Raw genomic sequence first — 27,778 nt, 5'->3', positions numbered from 1 at the left:
AAAAAAACGTTTTCCTCAAATTTTGGTGACAGAAAGTTCTGGAATCGGGGTGGAGCCACAAATTTCCTTCCACCCACCATTCCCCCAAGTCTCCTGATAAAAATGATACCTCACTTGTGTGGGTAAGCCTAGCGCCCGCGACAGGAAATGCCCCAAAACGCAACGTGGACACATCACATTTATTTAAAGAAAACAGAGGTGTTTCTTGCAAAGTGCCTACCTGTAGATTTTTGGCCTCTAGCTCAGCCGGCACCTAGGGAAACCTACCAAACCTGTGCATTTTTGAAAACTAGAGACCTAGGGGAATCCAAGATAGGGTGACTTGTGGGGCTCTGACCAGGTTCTGTTACCCATATTCCTTTGCAAACCTCAAAATGTGGCTAAAAAAACACATTTTCCTCACATTTTGGTGACAGAAAGTTCTAGAATCAGAGAGGAGCCACAAATTTCCTTCCACCCAGCTTTCCCCCAAGTCTCCCGATACAAATGATACCTCACTTGTGTGGGTAGGCCTAGCGCCCGCGACAGGAAATGCCCCAAAACACAACGTGGACACATCACATTTTTTTAAAGAAAACAGAGGTGTTTTTTGCAAAGTGCCTACCTGTAGATTTTGGCCTCTAGCTCAGCCGGCACCTAGGGAAACCCACCAAACCTGTGCAGTTTTGAAAACTAGAGGCCTAGGGGAATCCAAGATGGGGTGACTTGTGGGGCTCTGACCAGGTTCTGTTACCCAGAATCCTTTGCAAACCTCAATATTTGGCTAAAAAAACACGTTTTCCTCACATTTTGGTGACAGAAAGTTCTGGAATCGGAGTGGAGCCACAAATTTCCTTCCACCCAGCATTCCCCCAAGTCTCCTGATAAAAATGATACCTCACTTGTGTGGGTAAGCCTAGCGCCCGCGACAGGAAATGCCCCAAAACGCAACGTGGACACATCACATTTTTTTAAAGAAAACAGAGGTGTTTTTTGCAAAGTGACTACCTGTAGATTTTGGCCTCTAGCTCAGCCGGCACCTAGGGAAACCTACCAAACCTGTGCATTTATGAAAACTAGAGACCAAGGGGAATCCGAGATGGGGTGACTTGTGGGGCTCTGACCAGGTTCTGTTACCCATAATGCTTTGCAAACCTCAAAATGTGGCTAAAAAAACACATTTTCCTCACATTTTGGTGACAGAAAGTTTTAGAATCAGAGAGGAGCCACAAATTTCCTTCCACCCAGCTTTCCCCCAAGTCTCCCGATACAAATGATACCTCACTTGTGTGGGTAGGCCTAGCGCCCACGACAGGAAATGCCCCAAAACGCAACCTGGACACATCACATTTTTTTAAAGAAAACAGAGGTGTTTTTTGCAAAGTGCCTACCTGTAGATTTTGGCCTCTAGCTCAGCCGGCACCTAGGGAAACCTACCAAACCTGTGCATTTTTTGAAAAACTAGAGACCTAGGGGAATCCAAGATGGGGTGACTTGTGGGGCTCTGACCAGGTTCTGTTACCCAGAATCCTTTGCAAACCTCAAAATTTGGCTAAAAAAAAACGTTTTCCTCAAATTTTGGTGACAGAAAGTTCTGGAATCGGGGTGGAGCCACAAATTTCCTTCCACCCACCATTCCCCCAAGTCTCCTGATAAAAATGATACCTCACTTGTGTGGGTAAGCCTAGCGCCCGCGACAGGAAATGCCCCAAAACGCAACGTGGACACATCACATTTATTTAAAGAAAACAGAGGTGTTTCTTGCAAAGTGCCTACCTGTAGATTTTGGCCTCTAGCTCAGCCGGCACCTAGGGAAACCTACCAAACCTGTGCATTTTTTAAAACTAGAGACCTAGGGGAATCCAAGATAGGGTGACTTGTGGGGCTCTGACCAGGTTCTGTTACCCATATTCCTTTGCAAACCTCAAAATGTGGCTAAAAAAATACATTTTCCTCACATTTTGGTGACAGAAAGTTCTAGAATCAGAGAGGAGCCACAAATTTCCTTCCACCCAGCTTTCCCCCAAGTCTCCCGATACAAATGATACCTCACTTGTGTGGGTAGGCCTAGCGCCCGCGACAGGAAATGCCCCAAAACACAACGTGGACACATCACATTTTTTAAAAGAAAACAGAGGTGTTTTTTGCAAAGTGCCTACCTGTAGATTTTGGCCTCTAGCTCAGCCGGCACCTAGGGAAACCCACCAAACCTGTGCAGTTTTGAAAACTAGAGGCCTAGGGGAATCCAAGATGGGGTGACTTGTGGGGCTCTGACCAGGTTCTGTTACCCAGAATCCTTTGCAAACCTCAATATTTGGCTAAAAAAACACGTTTTCCTCACATTTTGGTGACAGAAAGTTCTGGAATCGGAGTGGAGCCACAAATTTCCTTCCACCCAGCATTCCCCCAAGTCTCCTGATAAAAATGATACCTCACTTGTGTGGGTAAGCCTAGCGCCCGCGACAGGAAATGCCCCAAAACGCAACGTGGACACATCACATTTTTTTAAAGAAAACAGAGGTGTTTTTTGCAAAGTGACTACCTGTAGATTTTGGCCTCTAGCTCAGCCGGCACCTAGGGAAACCTACCAAACCTGTGCATTTATGAAAACTAGAGACCAAGGGGAATCCGAGATGGGGTGACTTGTGGGGCTCTGACCAGGTTCTGTTACCCATAATCCTTTGCAAACCTCAAAATGTGGCTAAAAAAACACATTTTCCTCACATTTTGGTGACAGAAAGTTCTAGAATCAGAGAGCAGCCACAAATTTCCTTCCACCCAGCTTTCCCCCAAGTCTCCCGATACAAATGATACCTCACTTGTGTGGGTAGGCCTAGCGCCCACGACAGGAAATGCCCCAAAACGCAACCTGGACACATCACATTTTTTTAAAGAAAACAGAGGTGTTTTTTGCAAAGTGCCTACCTGTAGATTTTGGCCTCTAGCTCAGCCGGCACCTAGGGAAACCTACCAAACCTGTGCATTTTTTGAAAAACTAGAGACCTAGGGGAATCCAAGATGGGGTGACTTGTGGGGCTCTGACCAGGTTCTGTTACCCAGAATCCTTTGCAAACCTCAAAATTTGGCTAAAAAAAAACGTTTTCCTCAAATTTTGGTGACAGAAAGTTCTGGAATCGGGGTGGAGCCACAAATTTCCTTCCACCCACCATTCCCCCAAGTCTCCTGATAAAAATGATACCTCACTTGTGTGGGTAAGCCTAGCGCCCGCGACAGGAAATGCCCCAAAACGCAACGTGGACACATCACATTTATTTAAAGAAAACAGAGGTGTTTCTTGCAAAGTGCCTACCTGTAGATTTTGGCCTCTAGCTCAGCCGGCACCTAGGGAAACCTACCAAACCTGTGCATTTTTTAAAACTAGAGACCTAGGGGAATCCAAGATAGGGTGACTTGTGGGGCTCTGACCAGGTTCTGTTACCCATATTCCTTTGCAAACCTCAAAATGTGGCTAAAAAAATACATTTTCCTCACATTTTGGTGACAGAAAGTTCTAGAATCAGAGAGGAGCCACAAATTTCCTTCCACCCAGCTTTCCCCCAAGTCTCCCGATACAAATGATACCTCACTTGTGTGGGTAGGCCTAGCGCCCGCGACAGGAAATGCCCCAAAACACAACGTGGACACATCACATTTTTTAAAAGAAAACAGAGGTGTTTTTTGCAAAGTGCCTACCTGTAGATTTTGGCCTCTAGCTCAGCCGGCACCTAGGGAAACCCACCAAACCTGTGCAGTTTTGAAAACTAGAGGCCTAGGGGAATCCAAGATGGGGTGACTTGTGGGGCTCTGACCAGGTTCTGTTACCCAGAATCCTTTGCAAACCTCAATATTTGGCTAAAAAAACACGTTTTCCTCACATTTTGGTGACAGAAAGTTCTGGAATCGGAGTGGAGCCACAAATTTCCTTCCACCCAGCATTCCCCCAAGTCTCCTGATAAAAATGATACCTCACTTGTGTGGGTAAGCCTAGCGCCCGCGACAGGAAATGCCCCAAAACGCAACGTGGACACATCACATTTTTTTAAAGAAAACAGAGGTGTTTTTTGCAAAGTGACTACCTGTAGATTTTGGCCTCTAGCTCAGCCGGCACCTAGGGAAACCTACCAAACCTGTGCATTTATGAAAACTAGAGACCAAGGGGAATCCGAGATGGGGTGACTTGTGGGGCTCTGACCAGGTTCTGTTACCCATAATCCTTTGCAAACCTCAAAATGTGGCTAAAAAAACACATTTTCCTCACATTTTGGTGACAGAAAGTTCTAGAATCAGAGAGCAGCCACAAATTTCCTTCCACCCAGCTTTCCCCCAAGTCTCCCGATACAAATGATACCTCACTTGTGTGGGTAGGCCTAGCGCCCGCGACAGGAAATGCCCCAAAACGCAACGTGGACACATCACATTTTTTTAAAGAAAACAGAGGTGTTTTTTGCAAAGTGCCTACCTGTAGATTTTGGCCTCTAGCTCAGCCGGCACCGAGGGAAACCTACCAAACCTGTGCATTTTTTGAAAAACTAGAGACCTAGGGGAATCCAAGATGGGGTGACTTGTGGGGCTCTGACCAGGTTCTGTTACCCAGAATCCTTTGCAAACCTCAAAATTTGGCTAAAAAAAAAAGGTTTTCCTCAAATTTTGGTGACAGAAAGTTCTGGAATCGGGGTGGAGCCACAAATTTCCTTCCACCCACCATTCCCCCAAGTCTCCTGATAAAAATGATACCTCACTTGTGTGGGTAAGCCTAGCGCCCGCGACAGGAAATGCCCCAAAACGCAACGTGGACACATCACATTTTTTGAAAGAAAACAGAGGTGTTTCTTGCAAAGTGCCTACCTGTAGATTTTGGCCTCTAGCTCAGCCGGCACCTAGGGAAACCTACCAAACCTGTGCATTTTTAAAAACTAGAGACCTAGGGGAATCCAAGATGGGGTGACTTGTGGGGCTCTGACCAGGTTCTGTTACCCATATTCCTTTGCAAACCTCAAAATGTGGCTAAAAAAACACGTTTTCCTCACATTTCGGTGACAGAAAGTTCTGGAATCTGAGAGGAGCCACAAATTTCCTTCCAACCAGCGTTCCCCCAAGTCTCCCGATAAAAATGATACCTCACTTGTGTGGGTAGGCCTAGCGCCTGTGACAGGAAATGCCCCAAAACACAACGTGGACACATCACATTTTTTTAAAGAAAACAGAGGTGTTTTTTGCAAAGTGCCTACCTGTAGATTTTGGCCTCTAGCTCAGCCGGCACCTAGGGAAACCTACCAAACCTGTGCATTTTTTTAAACTAGAGACCTAGGGAAATCGAAGATGGGGTGACCTGTGGGGCTCTGACCAGGTTCTGTTACCCAGAATCTTTTGCAAACCTCAAAATTTGGCTAAAAAAACAAGTTTTCCTCACATTTTGGTGACAGAAAGTTCTGGAATCGGAGAGGAGCCGCAAATTTCCTTCCACCCAGCATTCCCCCAAGTCTCCCGATACAAATGATACCTCACTTGTGTGGGTAGGCCTAGTGCCCGCGACAGGAAATGCCCCAAAACGCAACGTGGACACATCACATTTTTTGAAAGAAAACAGAGGTGTTTTTTGCAAAGTGCCTACCTGTAGATTTTGGCCTCTAGCTCAGCCGGCATCTAAGGAAACCTACCAAACCTGTGCATTTCTGAAAACTAGAGACCTAGGGGAATCCAAGATGGGGTGACTTGTGGGGCTCTGACCAGGTTCTGTTACCCAGAATCCTTTGCAAACCTCAAAATTTGGCTAAAAAACACATTTTCCTCACATTTTGGTGACAGAAAGTTCTAGAATCGGAGAGGAGCCACAAATTTCCTTCCACCCAGCATTCCCCCAAGTCTCCCGATACAAATGATACCTCACTTGTGTGGGTAGGTCTAGCGCCCGCGACAGGAAATGCCCCAAAACGCAAAGTAGACACATCACATTTTTTGAAAGAAAACAGAGGTGTTTTTTGCAAAGTGCCTACCTGTAGATTTTGGCCTCTAGCTCAGCCGGCATCTAAGGAAACCTACCAAACCTGTGCATTTCTGAAAACTAGAGACCTAGGGGAATCCAAGATGGGGTGACTTGTGGGGCTCTGACCAGGTTCTGTTACCCAGAATCCTTTGCAAACCTCAAAATTTGGCTAAAAAACACATTTTCCTCACATTTTGGTGACAGAAAGTTCTAGAATCGGAGAGGAGCCACAAATTTCCTTCCACCCAGCATTCCCCCAAGTCTCCCGATACAAATGATACCTCACTTGTGTGGGTAGGTCTAGCGCCCGCGACAGGAAATGCCCCAAAACGCAAAGTAGACACATCACATTTTTTGAAAGAAAACAGAGGTGTTTTTTGCAACGTGACTACCTGTAGATTTTGGCCTCTAGCTCAGCCGGCACCTAGGGAAACCTACCAAACCTGTGCATTTTTAAAAACTAGAGACCTAGGGGGAATCCAAGATGGGGTGACTTGTGGGGCTCTGACCAGGTTCTGTTACCCAGAATCCTTTGCAAACCTCAATATTTGGCTAAAAAAACACGTTTTCCTCTCATTTTGGTGACAGAAAGTTCTAGAATCGGAGAGGACCCACAAATTTCCTCCCACCCATCATTCCCCCAAGTCTCCCGATACAAATGGTACCTCACTTGTGTGGGTAGGCCTGGCGCCCGCGACAGGAAATGCCCCAAAACGCAACGTGGACACATCACATTTTTTGAAAGAAAACAGAGGTGTTTTTTGCAAAGTGCCTACCTGTAGATTTTGGCCTCTAGCTCAGCCGGCACCTAGGGAAACCTACCAAACCTGTGCATTTTTAAAAACTAGAGACCTAGGGGAATCCAAGATGGGGTGACTTGTGGGGCTCTGACCAAGTTCTGTTACCCAGAATCCTTTGCAAACCTCAAAATGTGGCTAAAAACACACATTTTCCTCACATTTTGGTGACAGAAAGTTCTAGAATCAGAGAGGAGCCACAAATTTCCTTCCACCCAGCGTTCCCCCAAGTATCCCGATACAAATGATACCTCACTTGTGTGGGTAGGTCTAGCGCCCGCGACAGGAAATGCCCCAAAACGCAACGTGGACACATCACATTTTTTGAAAGAAAACAGAGGTGTTTTTTGCAAAGTGCCTACCTGTAGATTTTGGCCTCTAGCTCAGCCGGCACCTAGGGAAACCTACCAAACCTGTGCATTTTTAAAAACTAGAGACCTAGGGGAATCCAAGATGGGGTGACTTGTGGGGCTCTGACCAAGTTCTGTTACCCAGAATCCTTTGCAAACCTCAAATTTTGGCTAAAAAACACACTTTCCTCACATTTTGGTGACAGAAAGTTCTAGAATCGGAGAGGAGCCACAAATGTCCTTCCACCCAGCATTCCCCCAAGTCTCCCGATACAAATGATACCTCACTTGTGTGGGTAGGCCTAGCGCCCGCGACAGGAAATGCCCCAAAACGCAACGTGTACACATTACATTTTATGAAAGAAAACAGAGGTGTTTTTTGCAAAGTGCCTACCTATAGATTTTGGCCTCTAGCTCAGCCGGCACCTAGGTAAACCTACCAAACCTGTGCAGTTTTGAAAACTAGAGGCCTAGGGGAATCCAAGATGGGGTGACTTGTGGGGCTCTGACCAGGTTCTGTTACCCAGAATCCTTTGCAAACCTCAATATTTGGCTAAAAAAACACGTTTTCCTCACATTTTGGTGATAGAAAGTTCTGGAATCGGAGTGGAGCCACAAATTTCCTTCCACCCAGCATTCCCCCAAGTCTCCTGATAAAAATGATACCTCACTTGTGTGGGTAAGCCTAGCGCCCGCGACAGGAAATGCCCCAAAACGCAACGTGGACACATCATATTTTTTTAAAGAAAACAGAGGTGTTTTTTGCAAAGTGACTACCTGTAGATTTTGGCCTCTAGCTCAGCCGGCACCTAGGGAAACCTACCAAACCTGTGCATTTTTGAAAACTAGAGTCCTAGGGGAATCCAAGATGGGGTGACTTGTGGGGCTCTGACCAGGTTCTCTTACCCAGAATCCTTTGCAAACCTCAAAAATTGGCTAAAAAACACATTTTCCTCACATTTTCGTGACAGAAAGTTCTAGAATCGGACAGGAGCCACAAATTTCCTTCCACCCACCATTCCCCCAAGTCTCCCGATACAAATGATACCTCACTTGTGTGGGTAGGCCTAGCGCCCGCGACAGGAAATGCCCCAAAACGCAACGTGGACACATCACATTTTTTGAAAGAAAACAGAGGTGTTTTTTGCAAAGTGCCTACCTGTCGATTTTTGCCTCTAGCTCAGCCGGCACCTAGGGAAACCTGCCAAACCTGTGCATTTTTAATAACTAGAGACCTAGGGGAATCCAAGATGGGGTGACTTGTGGGGCTCTGACCAGGTTCTGTTACCCAGAATCCTTTGCAAACCTCAAAATTTGGCTAAAAAACACATTTTCCTCACATTTTGGTGACAGAAAGTTCTAGAATCGGAGAGGAGCCACAAATTTCCTTCCACCCAGCATTCCCCCAAGTCTCCCGATACAAATGATACCTCACTTGTGTGGGTAGGTCTAGCGCCCGCGACAGGAAATGCCCCAAAACGCAACGTAGACACATCACATTTTTTGAAAGAAAACAGAGGTGTTTTTTGCAACGTGACTACCTGTAGATTTTGGCCTCTAGCTCAGCCGGCACCTAGGGAAACCTACCAAACCTGTGCATTTTTAAAAACTAGAGACCTAGGGGAATCCAAGATGGGGTGACTTGTGGGGCTCTGACCAGGTTCTGTTACCCAGAATCCTTTGCAAACCTCAATATTTGGCTAAAAAAACACGTTTTCCTCTCATTTTGGTGACAGAAAGTTCTGGAATCGGAGTGGAGCCACAAATTTCCTTCCACCCACCATTCCCCCAAGTCTCCTGATAAAAATGATACCTCACTTGTGTGGGTAAGCCTAGCGCCCGCGACAGGAAATGCCCCAAAACGCAACGTGGACACATCACATTTTTTGAAAGAAAACAGAGGTGTTTTTTGCAAAGTGACTACCTGTAGATTTTGGCCTCTAGCTCAGCCGGCACCTAGGGAAACCTACCAAACCTGTGCATTTTTAAAAACTAGAGACCTAGGGGAATCCAAGATGGGGTGACTTGTGGGGCTCTGACCAGGTTCTGTTACCCAGAATCCTTTGCAAACCTCAAAATTTGGCTAAAAAACACATTTTCCTCACATTTTCGTGACAGAAAGTTCTAGAATCGGAGAGGACCCACAAATTTCCTCCCACCCATCATTCCCCCAAGTCTCCCGATACAAATGGTACCTCACTTGTGTGGGTAGGCCTGGCGCCCGCGACAGGAAATGCCCCAAAACGCAACGTGGACACATCACATTTTTTTAAAGAAAACGGAGGTGTTTCTTGCAAAGTGCCTACCTGTAGATTTTGGCCTCTAGCTCAGCCGGCATCTAAGGAAACCTACCAAACCTGTGCATTTCTGAAAACTAGAGACCTAGGGGAATCCAAGATGGGGTGACTTGTGGGGCTCTGACCAGGTTCTGTTACCCAGAATCCTTCGCAAACCTCAAAATTTGGCTAAAAAAACACGTTTTCCTCACATTTTGGTGACAGAAAGTTCTGGAATCGGAGAGGAGCCACAAATTTCCTTCCAACCAGCGTTCCCCCAAGTCTCCCGATACAAATGATACCTCACTTGTGTGGCTAAGCTTAGCGCACGCGACAGGAAATGCCCCAAAATGCAACGTGGACACATCACATTTTTTAAAAGAAAACAGAGGTGTTTTTTGCAAAGTGACTACCTGTAGATTTTGGCCTCTAGCTCAGCCGGCACCTAGGGAAACCTACCAAACCTGTGCATTTTTAAAAACTAGAGACCTAGGGGAATCCAAGATGGGGTGACTTGTGGGGCTCTGACCAGGTTCTGTTACCCAGAATCCTTTGCAAACCTCAAAATTTGGCTAAAAAAAAACGTTTTCCTCAAATTTTGGTGACAGAAAGTTCTGGAATCGGGGTGGAGCCACAAATTTCCTTCCACCCACCATTCCCCCAAGTCTCCTGATAAAAATGATACCTCACTTGTGTGGGTAAGCCTAGCGCCCGCGACAGGAAATGCCCCAAAACGCAACGTGGACACATCACATTTTTTTAAAGAAAACAGAGGTGTTTCTTGCAAAGTGCCTACCTGTAGATTTTGGCCTCTAGCTCAGCCGGCACCTAGGGAAACCTACCAAACCTGTGCATTTTTGAAAACTAGAGACCTAGGGGAATCCAAGATGGGGTGACTTGTGGGGCTCTGACCAGGTTCTGTTACCCATATTCCTTTGCAAACCTCAAAATGTGGCAAAAAAAACACATTTTCCTCACATTTTGGTGACAGAAAGTTCTAGAATCAGAGAGGAGCCACAAATTTCCTTCCACCCAGCTTTCCCCCAAGTCTCCCGATACAAATGATACCTCACTTGTGTGGGTAGGCCTAGCGCCCGCGACAGGAAATGCCCCAAAACACAACGTGGACACATCACATTTTTAAAAAGAAAACATAGGTGTTTTTTGCAAAGTGCCTACCTGTAGATTTTGGCCTCTAGCTCAGCCGGTACCTAGGGAAACCTACCAATTCTGTGCAGTTTTGAAAACTAGAGGCCTAGGGGAATCCAAGATGGGGTGACTTGTGGGGCTCTGACCAGGTTGTGTTACCCAGAATCCTTTGCAAACCTCAATATTTGGCTAAAAAAACACGTTTTCCTCACATTTTGGTGACAGAAAGTTCTGGAATCGGAGTGGAGCCACAAATTTCCTTCCACCCAGCATTCCCCCAAGTCTCCTGATAAAAATGATACCTCACTTGTGTGGGTAAGCCTAGCGCCCGCGACAGGAAATGCCCCAAAACGCAACGTGGACACATCACATTTTTTTAAAGAAAACAGAGGTGTTTTTTGCAAAGTGACTACCTGTAGATTTTGGCCTCTAGCTCAGCCGGCACCTAGGGAAACCTACCAAACCTGTGCATTTATGAAAACTAGAGACCAAGGGGAATCCGAGATGGGGTGACTTGTGGGGCTCTGACCAGGTTCTGTTACCCATAATCCTTTGCAAACCTCAAAATGTGGCTAAAAAAACACATTTTCCTCACATTTTGGTGAAAGAAAGTTCTAGAATCAGAGAGGAGCCACAAATTTCCTTCCACCCAGCTTTCCCCCAAGTCTCCCGATACAAATGATACCTCACTTGTGTGGGTAGGCCTAGCGCCCACGACAGGAAATGCCCCAAAATGCAACGTGGACACATCACATTTTTTTAAAGAAAACAGAGGTGTTTTTTGCAAAGTGCCTACCTGTAGATTTTGGCCTCTAGCTCAGCCGGCACCTAGGGAAACCTACCAAACCTGTGCATTTTTTGAAAAACTAGAGAGCTAGGGGAATCCAAGATGGGGTGACTTGTGGGGCTCTGACCAGGTTGTGTTACCCAGAATCCTTTGCAAACCTCAAAATTTGGCTAAATAAAAACGTTTTCCTCAAATTTTGGTGACAGAAAGTTCTGGAATCGGGGTGGAGCCACAAATTTCCTTCTACCCACCATTCCCCCAAGTCTCCTGATAAAAATGATACCTCACTTGTGTGGGTAAGCCTAGCGCCCGCGACAGGAAATGCCCCAAAACGCAACGTGGACACATCACATTTTTTGAAAGAAAACAGAGGTGTTTCTTGCAAAGTGCCTACCTGTAGATTTTGGCCTTTAGCTCAGCCGGCACCTAGGGAAACCTACCAAACCTGTGCATTTTTGAAAACTAGAGACCTAGGGGAATCCAAGATGGGGTGACTTGTGGGGCTCTGACCAGGTTCTGTTACCCATATTCCTTTGCAAACCTCAAAATGTGGCTAAAAAAACACATTTTCCTCACATTTTGGTGACAGAAAGTTCTAGAATCAGAGAGGAGCCACAAATTTCCTTCCACCCAGCTTTCCCCCAAGTCTCCCGATACAAATGATACCTCACTTGTGTGGGTAGGCCTAGCGCCCGCGACAGGAAATGCCCCAAAACACAACGTGGACACATCACATTTTTTAAAAGAAAACAGAGGTGTTTTTTGCAAAGTGCCTACCTGTAGATTTTGGCCTCTAGCTCAGCCGGCACCTAGGGAAACCTACCAAACCTGTGCAGTTTTGAAAACTAGAGGCCTAGGGGAATCCAAGATGGGGTGACTTGTGGGGCTCTGACCAGGTTCTGTTACCCAGAATCCTTTGCAAACCTCAATATTTGGCTAAAAAAACACGTTTTCCTCACATTTTGGTGACAGAAAGTTCTGGAATCGGAGTGGAGCCACAAATTTCCTTCCACCCAGCATTCCCCCAAGTCTCCTGATAAAAATGATACCTCACTTGTGTGGGTAAGCCTAGCGCCCGCAACAGGAAATGCCCCAAAACGCAACGTGGACACATCACATTTTTTTAAAGAAAACAGGGGTGTTTTTTGCAAAGTGACTACCTGTAGATTTTGGCCTCTAGCTCAGCCGGCACCTAGGGAAACCTACCAAACCTGTGCATTTTTAAAAACTAGAGACCTAGGGGAATCCAAGATGGGGTGACTTGTGGGGCTCTGACCAGGTTCTGTTACCCAGAATCCTTTGCAAACCTCAAAATTTGACTAAAAAACACATTTTCCTCACATTTTCGTGACAGGAAGTTCTAGAATCGGAGAGGAGCCACAAATTTCCTTCCACCCATCATTCCCCCAAGTCTCCCGATACAAATGGTACCTCACTTGTGTGGGTAGGCCTAGCGCCCGCGACAGGAAATGCCCCAAAACGCAACGTGGACACATCACATTTTTTGAAAGAAAACAGAGGTGTTTCTTGCAAAGTGCCTACCTGTAGATTTTGGCCTCTAGCTCAGCCGGCACCTAAGGAAACCTACCAAACCTGTGCATTTTTGAAAACTAGAGACCTAGGGGAATCCATGATGGGGTGACTTGTGGGGCTCTGACCAGGTTCTGTTACCCAGAATCCTTTGCAAACCTCAAAATTTGGCTAAAAAAACACGTTTTCCTCACATTTTGGTGACAGAAAGTTCTGGAATCGGAGTGGAGCCACAAATTTCCTTCCACCCACCATTCCCTCAAGTCCCCTGATAAAAATGATACCTCACTTGTGTGGGTAAGCCTAGCACCCGCGACAGGAAATGCCCCAAAACGCAACGTGGACACATCACATTTTTTGAAAGAAAACAGAGGTGTTTTTTCCAAAGTGACTACCTGTAGATTTTAGCCTCTAGCTCAGCCGGCACCTAGGGAAACCTACCAAACCTGTGCATTTTTGAAAACTAGAGACCTAGGGGAATCCAAGATGGGGTGACTTGTGGGGCTCTGACCAGGTTCTGTTACCCATATTCCTTTGCAAACCTCAAAATGTGGCTAAAAAAACACATTTTCCTCACATTTTGGTGACAGAAAGTTCTAGAATCAGAGAGGAGCCACAAATTTCCTTCCACCCAGCTTTCCCCCAAGTCTCCCGATACAAATGATACCTCACTTGTGTGGGTAGGCCTAGCGCCCGCGACAGGAAATGCCCCAAAACACAACGTGGACACATCACATTTTTTTAAAGAAAACAGAGGTGTTTTTTGCAAAGTGCCTACCTGTAGATTTTGGCCTCTAGCTCAGCCGGCACCTAGGGAAACCTACCAAACCTGTGCAGTTTTGAAAACTAGAGGCCTAGGGGAATCCAAGATGGGGTGACTTGTGGGGCTCTGACCAGGTTCTGTTACCCAGAATCCTTTGCAAACCTCAATATTTGGCTAAAAAAACACGTTTTCCTCACATTTTGGTGACAGAAAGTTCTGGAATCGGAGTGGAGCCACAAATTTCCTTCCACCCAGCATTCCCCCAAGTCTCCTGATAAAAATGATACCTCACTTGTGTGGGTAAGCCTAGCGCCCGCGACAGGAAATGCCCCAAAACGCAACGTGGACACATCACATTTTTTTAAAGAAAACAGAGGTGTTTTTTGCAAAGTGACTACCTGTAGATTTTGGCCTCTAGCTCAGCCGGCACCTAGGGAAAACTACCAAACCTGTGCATTTTTAAAAACTAGAGACCTAGGGGAATCCAAGATGGGGTGACTTGTGGGGCTCTGACCAGGTTCTGTTACCCAGAATCCTTTGCAAACCTCAAAATTTGACTAAAAAACACATTTTCCTCACATTTTCGTGACAGAAAGTTCTAGAATCAGAGAGGAGCCACAAATTTCCTTCCACCCATCATTCCCCCAAGTCTCCCGATACAAATGGTACCTCACTTGTGTGGGTAAGCCTAGCGCCCGCGACAGGAAATGCCCCAAAACGCAACGTGGACACATCACATTTTTTGAAAGAAAACAGAGGTGTTTCTTGCAAAGTGCCTAACCGGAGATTTTGGCCTCTAGCTCAGCCGGCACCTAAGGAAACCTACCAAACCTGTGCATTTTTGAAAACTAGAGACCTAGGGGAATCCATGATGGGGTGACTTGTGGGGCTCTGACCAGGTTCTGTTACCCAGAATCCTTTGCAAACCTCAAAATTTGGCTAAAAAAACACGTTTTCCTCACATTTTGGTGACAGAAAGTTCTGGAATCGGAGTGGAGCCACAAATTCCTTCCACCCACCATTCCCTCAAGTCTCCTGATAAAAATGATACCTCACTTGTGTGGGTAAGCCTAGCACCCGCGACAGGAAATGCCCCAAAACGCAACGTGGACACATCACATTTTTTGAAAGAAAACAGAGGTGTTTTTTGCAAAGTGACTACCTGTAGATTTTAGCCTCTAGCTCAGCCGGCACCTAGGGAAACCTACCAAACCTGTGCATTTTTGAAAACTAGAGACCTAGGGGAATCCGAGATGGGGTGACTTGTGGGGCTCTGACCAGGTTCTGTTACCCATAATCCTTTGCAAACCTCAAAATGTGGCTAAAAAACACATTTTCCTCACATTTTGGTGACAGAAAGTTCTTGAATCAGAGAGGAGCCACAAACTTCCTTCCACCCAGCTTTCCCCCAAGTCTCCCGATACAAATGATACCTCACTTGTGTGGGTAGGCCTAGCGCCCGCGACAGGAAATGCCCCAAAACACAACGTGGACACATCACATTTTTTTAAAGAAAACAGAGGTGTTTTTTGCAAAGTGCCTACCTGTAGATTTTGGCCTCTAGCTCAGCCGGCACCTAGGGAAACCTACCAAACCTGTGCATTTTTAAAAACTTGAGACCTAGGGGAATCCAAGATGGGGTGACTTGTGGGGCTCTGACCAGGTTCTGTTACCCAGAATCCTTTGCAAACCTCAAAATTTGGCTAAAAAAACAAGTTTTCCTCACATTTTGGTGACAGAAAGTTCTGGAATCGGAGAGGAGCCGCAAATTTCCTTCCACCCAGCATTCCCCCAAGTCTCCCGATACAAATGATACCTCACTTGTGTGGGTAGGCCTAGCTCCCGCGACAGGAAATGCCCCAAAACCCAACGTGGACACATTACATTTTTTGAAAGAAAACAGAGGTGTTTTTTGCAAAGTGCCTACCTGTAGATTTTGGCCTCTAGCTCAGCCGGCACCTAGGGAAACCTACCAAACCTGTGCATTTATGAAAACTAGAGACCAAGGGGAATCCGAGATGGGGTGACTTGTGGGGCTCTGACCAGGTTCTGTTACCCATAATGCTTTGCAAACCTCAAAATGTGGCTAAAAAAACACATTTTCCTCACATTTTGGTGACAGAAAGTTCTAGAATCAGAGAGGAGCCACAAATTTCCTTCCACCCAGCTTTCCCCCAAGTCTCCCGATACAAATGATACCTCACTTGTGTGGGTAGGCCTAGCGCCCACGACAGGAAATGCCCCAAAACGCAACCTGGACACATCACATTTTTTTAAAGAAAACAGAGGTGTTTTTTGCAAAGTGCCTACCTGTAGATTTTGGCCTCTAGCTCAGCCGGCACCTAGGGAAACCTACCAAACCTGTGCATTTTTTGAAAAACTAGAGACCTAGGGGAATCCAAGATGGGGTGACTTGTGGGGCTCTGACCAGGTTCTGTTACCCAGAATCCTTTGCAAACCTCAAAATTTGGCTAAAAAAAAACGTTTTCCTCAAATTTTGGTGACAGAAAGTTCTGGAATCGGGGTGGAGCCACAAATTTCCTTCCACCCACCATTCCCCCAAGTCTCCTGATAAAAATGATACCTCACTTGTGTGGGTAAGCCTAGCGCCCGCGACAGGAAATGCCCCAAAACGCAACGTGGACACATCACATTTATTTAAAGAAAACAGAGGTGTTTCTTGCAAAGTGCCTACCTGTAGATTTTGGCCTCTAGCTCAGCCGGCACCTAGGGAAACCTACAAAACCTGTGCATTTTTGAAAACTAGAGACCTAGGGGAATCCAAGATAGGGTGACTTGTGGGGCTCTGACCAGGTTCTGTTACCCATATTCCTTTGCAAACCTCAAAATGTGGCTAAAAAAACACATTTTCCTCACATTTTGGTGACAGAAAGTTCTAGAATCAGAGAGGAGCCACAAATTTCCTTCCACCCAGCTTTCCCCCAAGTCTCCCGATACAAATGATACCTCACTTGTGTGGGTAGGCCTAGTGCCCGCGACAGGAAATGCCCCAAAACGCAACGTGGACACATCACATTTTTTGAAAGAAAACAGAGGTGTTTTTTGCAAAGTGCCTACCTGTAGATTTTGGCCTCTAGCTCAGCCGGCATCTAAGGAAACCTACCAAACCTGTGCATTTCTGAAAACTAGAGACCTAGGGGAATCCAAGATGGGGTGACTTGTGGGGCTCTGACCAGGTTCTGTTACCCAGAATCCTTTGCAAACCTCAAAATTTGGCTAAAAAACACATTTTCCTCACATTTTGGTGACAGAAAGTTCTAGAATCGGAGAGGAGCCACAAATTTCCTTCCACCCAGCATTCCCCCAAGTCTCCCGATACAAATGATACCTCACTTGTGTGGGTAGGTCTAGCGCCCGCGACAGGAAATGCCCCAAAACGCAAAGTAGACACATCACATTTTTTGAAAGAAAACAGAGGTGTTTTTTGCAAAGTGCCTACCTGCAGATTTTGGCCTCTAGCTCAGCCGGCATCTAAGGAAACCTACCAAACCTGTGCATTTCTGAAAACTAGAGACCTAGGGGAATCCAAGATGGGGTGACTTGTGGGGCTCTGACCAGGTTCTGTTACCCAGAATCCTTTGCAAACCTCAAAATTTGGCTAAAAAACACATTTTCCTCACATTTTGGTGACAGAAAGTTCTAGAATCGGAGAGGAGCCACAAATTTCCTTCCACCCAGCATTCCCCCAAGTCTCCCGATACAAATGATACCTCACTTGTGTGGGTAGGTCTAGCGCCCGCGACAGGAAATGCCCCAAAACGCAAAGTAGACACATCACATTTTTTGAAAGAAAACAGAGGTGTTTTTTGCAACGTGACTACCTGTAGATTTTGGCCTCTAGCTCAGCCGGCACCTAGGGAAACCTACCAAACCTGTGCATTTTTAAAAACTAGAGACCTAGGGGGAATCCAAGATGGGGTGACTTGTGGGGCTCTGACCAGGTTCTGTTACCCAGAATCCTTTGCAAACCTCAATATTTGGCTAAAAAAACACGTTTTCCTCTCATTTTGGTGACAGAAAGTTCTAGAATCGTAGAGGACCCACAAATTTCCTCCCACCCATCATTCCCCCAAGTCTCCCGATACAAATGGTACCTCACTTGTGTGGGTAGGCCTGGCGCCCGCGACAGGAAATGCCCCAAAACGCAACGTGGACACATCACATTTTTTGAAAGAAAACAGAGGTGTTTTTTGCAAAGTGCCTACCTGTAGATTTTGGCCTCTAGCTCAGCCGGCACCTAGGGAAACCTACCAAACCTGTGCATTTTTAAAAACTAGAGACCTAGGGGAATCCAAGATGGGGTGACTTGTGGGGCTCTGACCAAGTTCTGTTACCCAGAATCCTTTGCAAACCTCAAAATGTGGCTAAAAACACACATTTTCCTCACATTTTGGTGACAGAAAGTTCTAGAATCAGAGAGGAGCCACAAATTTCCTTCCACCCAGCGTTCCCCCAAGTATCCCGATACAAATGATACCTCACTTGTGTGGGTAGGTCTAGCGCCCGCGACAGGAAATGCCCCAAAACGCAACGTGGACACATCACATTTTTTGAAAGAAAACAGAGGTGTTTTTTGCAAAGTGCCTACCTGTAGATTTTGGCCTCTAGCTCAGCCGGCACCTAGGGAAACCTACCAAACCTGTGCATTTTTAAAAACGAGAGACCTAGGGGAATCCAAGATGGGGTGACTTGTGGGGCTCTGACCAAGTTCTGTTACCCAGAATCCTTTGCAAACCTCAAATTTTGGCTAAAAAACACACTTTCCTCACATTTTGGTGACAGAAAGTTCTAGAATCGGAGAGGAGCCACAAATGTCCTTCCACCCAGCATTCCCCCAAGTCTCCCGATACAAATGATACCTCACTTGTGTGGGTAGGCCTAGCGCCCGCGACAGGAAATGCCCCAAAACGCAACGTGTACACATTACATTTTATGAAAGAAAACAGAGGTGTTTTTTGCAAAGTGCCTACCTATAGATTTTGGCCTCTAGCTCAGCCGGCACCTAGGTAAACCTACCAAACCTGTGCAGTTTTGAAAACTAGAGGCCTAGGGGAATCCAAGATGGGGTGACTTGTGGGGCTCTGACCAGGTTCTGTTACCCAGAATCCTTTGCAAACCTCAATATTTGGCTAAAAAAACACGTTTTCCTCACATTTTGGTGATAGAAAGTTCTGGAATCGGAGTGGAGCCACAAATTTCCTTCCACCCAGCATTCCCCCAAGTCTCCTGATAAAAATGATACCTCACTTGTGTGGGTAAGCCTAGCGCCCGCGACAGGAAATGCCCCAAAACGCAACGTGGACACATCATATTTTTTTAAAGAAAACAGAGGTGTTTTTTGCAAAGTGACTACCTGTAGATTTTGGCCTCTAGCTCAGCCGGCACCTAGGGAAACCTACCAAACCTGTGCATTTTTGAAAACTAGAGTCCTAGGGGAATCCAAGATGGGGTGACTTGTGGGGCTCTGACCAGGTTCTCTTACCCAGAATCCTTTGCAAACCTCAAAAATTGGCTAAAAAACACATTTTCCTCACATTTTCGTGACAGAAAGTTCTAGAATCGGAGAGGAGCCACAAATTTCCTTCCACCCACCATTCCCCCAAGTCTCCCGATACAAATGATACCTCACTTGTGTGGGTAGGCCTAGCGCCCGCGACAGGAAATGCCCCAAAACGCAACGTGGACACATCACATTTTTTGAAAGAAAACAGAGGTGTTTTTTGCAAAGTGCCTACCTGTCGATTTTTGCCTCTAGCTCAGCCGGCACCTAGGGAAACCTGCCAAACCTGTGCATTTTTAATAACTAGAGACCTAGGGGAATCCAAGATGGGGTGACTTGTGGGGCTCTGACCAGGTTCTGTTACCCAGAATCCTTTGCAAACCTCAAAATTTGGCTAAAAAACACATTTTCCTCACATTTTGGTGACAGAAAGTTCTAGAATCGGAGAGGAGCCACAAATTTCCTTCCACCCAGCATTCCCCCAAGTCTCCCGATACAAATGATACCTCACTTGTGTGGGTAGGTCTAGCGCCCGCGACAGGAAATGCCCCAAAACGCAACGTAGACACATCACATTTTTTGAAAGAAAACAGAGGTGTTTTTTGCAACGTGACTACCTGTAGATTTTGGCCTCTAGCTCAGCCGGCACCTAGGGAAACCTACCAAACCTGTGCATTTTTAAAAACTAGAGACCTAGGGGAATCCAAGATGGGGTGACTTGTGGGGCTCTGACCAGGTTCTGTTACCCAGAATCCTTTGCAAACCTCAATATTTGGCTAAAAAAACACGTTTTCCTCTCATTTTGGTGACAGAAAGTTCTGGAATCGGAGTGGAGCCACAAATTTCCTTCCACCCACCATTCCCCCAAGTCTCCTGATAAAAATGATACCTCACTTGTGTGGGTAAGCCTAGCGCCCGCGACAGGAAATGCCCCAAAACGCAACGTGGACACATCACATTTTTTGAAAGAAAACAGAGGTGTTTTTTGCAAAGTGACTACCTGTAGATTTTGGCCTCTAGCTCAGCCGGCACCTAGGGAAACCTACCAAACCTGTGCATTTTTAAAAACTAGAGACCTAGGGGAATCCAAGATGGGGTGACTTGTGGGGCTCTGACCAGGTTCTGTTACCCAGAATCCTTTGCAAACCTCAAAATTTGGCTAAAAAACACATTTTCCTCACATTTTCGTGACAGAAAGTTCTAGAATCGGAGAGGACCCACAAATTTCCTCCCACCCATCATTCCCCCAAGTCTCCCGATACAAATGGTACCTCACTTGTGTGGGGAGGCCTGGCGCCCGCGACAGGAAATGCCCCAAAACGCAACGTGGACACATCACATTTTTTTAAAGAAAACGGAGGTGTTTCTTGCAAAGTGCCTACCTGTAGATTTTGGCCTCTAGCTCAGCCGGCATCTAAGGAAACCTACCAAACCTGTGCATTTCTGAAAACTAGAGACCTAGGGGAATCCAAGATGGGGTGACTTGTGGGGCTCTGACCAGGTTCTGTTACCCAGAATCCTTCGCAAACCTCAAAATTTGGCTAAAAAAACACGTTTTCCTCACATTTTGGTGACAGAAAGTTCTGGAATCGGAGAGGAGCAACAAATTTCCTTCCAACCAGCGTTCCCCCAAGTCTCCCGATACAAATGATACCTCACTTGTGTGGCTAAGCTTAGCGCCCGCGACAGGAAATGCCCCAAAATGCAACGTGGACACATCACATTTTTTAAAAGAAAACAGAGGTGTTTTTTGCAAAGTGACTACCTGTAGATTTTGGCCTCTAGCTCAGCCGGCACCTAGGGAAACCTACCAAACCTGTGCATTTTTAAAAACTAGAGACCTAGGGGAATCCAAGATGGGGTGACTTGTGGGGCTCTGACCAGGTTCTGTTACCCAGAATCCTTTGCAAACCTCAAAATTTGGCTAAAAAAAAACGTTTTCCTCAAATTTTGGTGACAGAAAGTTCTGGAATCGGGGTGGAGCCACAAATTTCCTTCCACCCACCATTCCCCCAAGTCTCCTGATAAAAATGATACCTCACTTGTGTGGGTAAGCCTAGCGCCCGCGACAGGAAATGCCCCAAAACGCAACGTGGACACATCACATTTTTTTAAAGAAAACAGAGGTGTTTCTTGCAAAGTGCCTACCTGTAGATTTTGGCCTCTAGCTCAGCCGGCACCTAGGGAAACCTACCAAACCTGTGCATTTTTGAAAACTAGAGACCTAGGGGAATCCAAGATGGGGTGACTTGTGGGGCTCTGACCAGGTTCTGTTACCCATATTCCTTTGCAAACCTCAAAATGTGGCAAAAAAAACACATTTTCCTCACATTTTGGTGACAGAAAGTTCTAGAATCAGAGAGGAGCCACAAATTTCCTTCCACCCAGCTTTCCCCCAAGTCTCCCGATACAAATGATACCTCACTTGTGTGGGTAGGCCTAGCGCCCGCGACAGGAAATGCCCCAAAACACAACGTGGACACATCACATTTTTAAAAAGAAAACATAGGTGTTTTTTGCAAAGTGCCTACCTGTAGATTTTGGCCTCTAGCTCAGCCGGTACCTAGGGAAACCTACCAATTCTGTGCAGTTTTGAAAACTAGAGGCCTAGGGGAATCCAAGATGGGGTGACTTGTGGGGCTCTGACCAGGTTGTGTTACCCAGAATCCTTTGCAAACCTCAATATTTGGCTAAAAAAACACGTTTTCCTCACATTTTGGTGACAGAAAGTTCTGGAATCGGAGTGGAGCCACAAATTTCCTTCCACCCAGCATTCCCCCAAGTCTCCTGATAAAAATGATACCTCACTTGTGTGGGTAAGCCTAGCGCCCGCGACAGGAAATGCCCCAAAACGCAACGTGGACACATCACATTTTTTTAAAGAAAACAGAGGTGTTTTTTGCAAAGTGACTACCTGTAGATTTTGGCCTCTAGCTCAGCCGGCACCTAGGGAAACCTACCAAACCTGTGCATTTATGAAAACTAGAGACCAAGGGGAATCCGAGATGGGGTGACTTGTGGGGCTCTGACCAGGTTCTGTTACCCATAATCCTTTGCAAACCTCAAAATGTGGCTAAAAAAACACATTTTCCTCACATTTTGGTGAAAGAAAGTTCTAGAATCAGAGAGGAGCCACAAATTTCCTTCCACCCAGCTTTCCCCCAAGTCTCCCGATACAAATGATACCTCACTTGTGTGGGTAGGCCTAGCGCCCACGACAGGAAATGCCCCAAAATGCAACGTGGACACATCACATTTTTTTAAAGAAAACAGAGGTGTTTTTTGCAAAGTGCCTACCTGTAGATTTTGGCCTCTAGCTCAGCCGGCACCTAGGGAAACCTACCAAACCTGTGCATTTTTTGAAAAACTAGAGAGCTAGGGGAATCCAGATGGGGTGACTTGTGGGGCTCTGACCAGGTTGTGTTACCCAGAATCCTTTGCAAACCTCAAAATTTGGCTAAATAAAAACGTTTTCCTCAAATTTTGGTGACAGAAAGTTCTGGAATCGGGGTGGAGCCACAAATTTCCTTCTACCCACCATTCCCCCAAGTCTCCTGATAAAAATGATACCTCACTTGTGTGGGTAAGCCTAGCGCCCGCGACAGGAAATGCCCCAAAACGCAACGTGGACACATCACATTTTTTGAAAGAAAACAGAGGTGTTTCTTGCAAAGTGCCTACCTGTAGATTTTGGCCTTTAGCTCAGCCGGCACCTAGGGAAACCTACCAAACCTGTGCATTTTTGAAAACTAGAGACCTAGGGGAATCCAAGATGGGGTGACTTGTGGGGCTCTGACCAGGTTCTGTTACCCATATTCCTTTGCAAACCTCAAAATGTGGCTAAAAAAACACATTTTCCTCACATTTTGGTGACAGAAAGTTCTAGAATCAGAGAGGAGCCACAAATTTCCTTCCACCCAGCTTTCCCCCAAGTCTCCCGATACAAATGATACCTCACTTGTGTGGGTAGGCCTAGCGCCCGCGACAGGAAATGCCCCAAAACACAACGTGGACACATCACATTTTTTAAAAGAAAACAGAGGTGTTTTTTGCAAAGTGCCTACCTGTAGATTTTGGCCTCTAGCTCAGCCGGCACCTAGGGAAACCTACCAAACCTGTGCAGTTTTGAAAACTAGAGGCCTAGGGGAATCCAAGATGGGGTGACTTGTGGGGCTCTGACCAGGTTCTGTTACCCAGAATCCTTTGCAAACCTCAATATTTGGCTAAAAAAACACGTTTTCCTCACATTTTGGTGACAGAAAGTTCTGGAATCGGAGTGGAGCCACAAATTTCCTTCCACCCAGCATTCCCCCAAGTCTCCTGATAAAAATGATACCTCACTTGTGTGGGTAAGCCTAGCGCCCGCAACAGGAAATGCCCCAAAACGCAACGTGGACACATCACATTTTTTTAAAGAAAACAGGGGTGTTTTTTGCAAAGTGACTACCTGTAGATTTTGGCCTCTAGCTCAGCCGGCACCTAGGGAAACCTACCAAACCTGTGCATTTTTAAAAACTAGAGACCTAGGGGAATCCAAGATGGGGTGACTTGTGGGGCTCTGACCAGGTTCTGTTACCCAGAATCCTTTGCAAACCTCAAAATTTGACTAAAAAACACATTTTCCTCACATTTTCGTGACAGGAAGTTCTAGAATCGGAGAGGAGCCACAAATTTCCTTCCACCCATCATTCCCCCAAGTCTCCCGATACAAATGGTACCTCACTTGTGTGGGTAGGCCTAGCGCCCGCGACAGGAAATGCCCCAAAACGCAACGTGGACACATCACATTTTTTGAAAGAAAACAGAGGTGTTTCTTGCAAAGTGCCTACCTGTAGATTTTGGCCTCTAGCTCAGCCGGCACCTAAGGAAACCTACCAAACCTGTGCATTTTTGAAAACTAGAGACCTAGGGGAATCCATGATGGGGTGACTTGTGGGGCTCTGACCAGGTTCTGTTACCCAGAATCCTTTGCAAACCTCAAAATTTGGCTAAAAAAACACGTTTTCCTCACATTTTGGTGACAGAAAGTTCTGGAATCGGAGTGGAGCCACAAATTTCCTTCCACCCACCATTCCCTCAAGTCCCCTGATAAAAATGATACCTCACTTGTGTGGGTAAGCCTAGCACCCGCGACAGGAAATGCCCCAAAACGCAACGTGGACACATCACATTTTTTGAAAGAAAACAGAGGTGTTTTTTCCAAAGTGACTACCTGTAGATTTTAGCCTCTAGCTCAGCCGGCACCTAGGGAAACCTACCAAACCTGTGCATTTTTGAAAACTAGAGACCTAGGGGAATCCAAGATGGGGTGACTTGTGGGGCTCTGACCAGGTTCTGTTACCCATATTCCTTTGCAAACCTCAAAATGTGGCTAAAAAAACACATTTTCCTCACATTTTGGTGACAGAAAGTTCTAGAATCAGAGAGGAGCCACAAATTTCCTTCCACCCAGCTTTCCCCCAAGTCTCCCGATACAAATGATACCTCACTTGTGTGGGTAGGCCTAGCGCCCGCGACAGGAAATGCCCCAAAACACAACGTGGACACATCACATTTTTTTAAAGAAAACAGAGGTGTTTTTTGCAAAGTGCCTACCTGTAGATTTTGGCCTCTAGCTCAGCCGGCACCTAGGGAAACCTACCAAACCTGTGCAGTTTTGAAAACTAGAGGCCTAGGGGAATCCAAGATGGGGTGACTTGTGGGGCTCTGACCAGGTTCTGTTACCCAGAATCCTTTGCAAACCTCAATATTTGGCTAAAAAAACACGTTTTCCTCACATTTTGGTGACAGAAAGTTCTGGAATCGGAGTGGAGCCACAAATTTCCTTCCACCCAGCATTCCCCCAAGTCTCCTGATAAAAATGATACCTCACTTGTGTGGGTAAGCCTAGCGCCCGCGACAGGAAATGCCCCAAAACGCAACGTGGACACATCACATTTTTTTAAAGAAAACAGAGGTGTTTTTTGCAAAGTGACTACCTGTAGATTTTGGCCTCTAGCTCAGCCGGCACCTAGGGAAACCTACCAAACCTGTGCATTTTTAAAAACTAGAGACCTAGGGGAATCCAAGATGGGGTGACTTGTGGGGCTCTGACCAGGTTCTGTTACCCAGAATCCTTTGCAAACCTCAAAATTTGACTAAAAAACACATTTTCCTCACATTTTCGTGACAGAAAGTTCTAGAATCGGAGAGGAGCCACAAATTTCCTTCCACCCATCATTCCCCCAAGTCTCCCGATACAAATGGTACCTCACTTGTGTGGGTAAGCCTAGCGCCCGCGACAGGAAATGCCCCAAAACGCAACGTGGACACATCACATTTTTTGAAAGAAAACAGAGGTGTTTCTTGCAAAGTGCCTAACCGGAGATTTTGGCCTCTAGCTCAGCCGGCACCTAAGGAAACCTACCAAACCTGTGCATTTTTGAAAACTAGAGACCTAGGGGAATCCATGATGGGGTGACTTGTGGGGCTCTGACCAGGTTCTGTTACCCAGAATCCTTTGCAAACCTCAAAATTTGGCTAAAAAAACACGTTTTCCTCACATTTTGGTGACAGAAAGTTCTGGAATCGGAGTGGAGCCACAAATTCCTTCCACCCACCATTCCCTCAAGTCTCCTGATAAAAATGATACCTCACTTGTGTGGGTAAGCCTAGCACCCGCGACAGGAAATGCCCCAAAACGCAACGTGGACACATCACATTTTTTGAAAGAAAACAGAGGTGTTTTTTGCAAAGTGACTACCTGTAGATTTTAGCCTCTTGCTCAGCCGGCACCTAGGGAAACCTACCAAACCTGTGCATTTTTGAAAACTAGAGACCTAGGGGAATCCGAGATGGGGTGACTTGTGGGGCTCTGACCAGGATCTGTTACCCATAATCCTTTGCAAACCTCAAAATGTGGCTAAAAAACACATTTTCCTCACATTTTGGTGACAGAAAGTTCTTGAATCAGAGAGGAGCCACAAACTTCCTTCCACCCAGCTTTCCCCCAAGTCTCCCGATACAAATGATACCTCACTTGTGTGGGTAGGCCTAGCGCCCGCGACAGGAAATGCCCCAAAACACAACGTGGACACATCACATTTTTTTAAAGAAAACAGAGGTGTTTTTTGCAAAGTGCCTACCTGTAGATTTTGGCCTCTAGCTCAGCCGGCACCTAGGGAAACCTACCAAACCTGTGCATTTTTAAAAACTTGAGACCTAGGGGAATCCAAGATGGGGTGACTTGTGGGGCTCTGACCAGGTTCTGTTACCCAGAATCCTTTGCAAACCTCAAAATTTGGCTAAAAAAACAAGTTTTCCTCACATTTTGGTGACAGAAAGTTCTGGAATCGGAGAGGAGCCGCAAATTTCCTTCCACCCAGCATTCCCCCAAGTCTCCCGATACAAATGATACCTCACTTGTGTGGGTAGGCCTAGCTCCCGCGACAGGAAATGCCCCAAAACCCAACGTGGACACATTACATTTTTTGAAAGAAAACAGAGGTGTTTTTTGCAAAGTGCCTACCTGTAGATTTTGGCCTCTAGCTCAGCCGGCACCTAGGGAAACCTACCAAACCTGTGCATTTATGAAAACTAGAGACCAAGGGGAATCCGAGATGGGGTGACTTGTGGGGCTCTGACCAGGTTCTGTTACCCATAATGCTTTGCAAACCTCAAAATGTGGCTAAAAAAACACATTTTCCTCACATTTTGGTGACAGAAAGTTCTAGAATCAGAGAGGAGCCACAAATTTCCTTCCACCCAGCTTTCCCCCAAGTCTCCCGATACAAATGATACCTCACTTGTGTGGGTAGGCCTAGCGCCCACGACAGGAAATGCCCCAAAACGCAACCTGGACACATCACATTTTTTTAAAGAAAACAGAGGTGTTTTTTGCAAAGTGCCTACCTGTAGATTTTGGCCTCTAACTCAGCCGGCACCTAGGGAAACCTACCAAACCTGTGCATTTTTTGAAAAACTAGAGACCTAGGGGAATCCAAGATGGGGTGACTTGTGGGGCTCTGACCAGGTTCTGTTACCCAGAATCCTTTGCAAACCTCAAAATTTGGCTAAAAAAAAACGTTTTCCTCAAATTTTGGTGACAGAAAGTTCTGGAATCGGGGTGGAGCCACAAATTTCCTTCCACCCACCATTCCCCCAAGTCTCCTGATAAAAATGATACCTCACTTGTGTGGGTAAGCCTAGCGCCCGCGACAGGAAATGCCCCAAAACGCAACGTGGACACATCACATTTATTTAAAGAAAACAGAGGTGTTTCTTGCAAAGTGCCTACCTGTAGATTTTGGCCTCTAGCTCAGCCGGCACCTAGGGAAACCTACCAAACCTGTGCATTTTTGAAAACTAGAGACCTAGGGGAATCCAAGATAGGGTGACTTGTGGGGCTCTGACCAGGTTCTGTTACCCATATTCCTTTGCAAACCTCAAAATGTGGCTAAAAAAACACATTTTCCTCACATTTTGGTGACAGAAAGTTCTAGAATCAGAGAGGAGCCACAAATTTCCTTCCACCCAGCTTTCCCCCAAGTCTCCCGATACAAATGATACCTCACTTGTGTGGGTAGGCCTAGCGCCCGCGACAGGAAATGCCCCAAAACACAACGTGGACACATCACATTTTTTTAAAGAAAACAGAGGTGTTTT

The sequence above is a fragment of the Pleurodeles waltl genome, chromosome 2_2 (assembly GCF_031143425.1).
Source record: "Pleurodeles waltl isolate 20211129_DDA chromosome 2_2, aPleWal1.hap1.20221129, whole genome shotgun sequence".
Taxonomy (NCBI): domain Eukaryota; kingdom Metazoa; phylum Chordata; class Amphibia; order Caudata; family Salamandridae; genus Pleurodeles; species Pleurodeles waltl.
The sequence above is the reverse complement of the archived record's forward strand: the minus strand, read 5'-3'. Positions refer to the sequence as shown.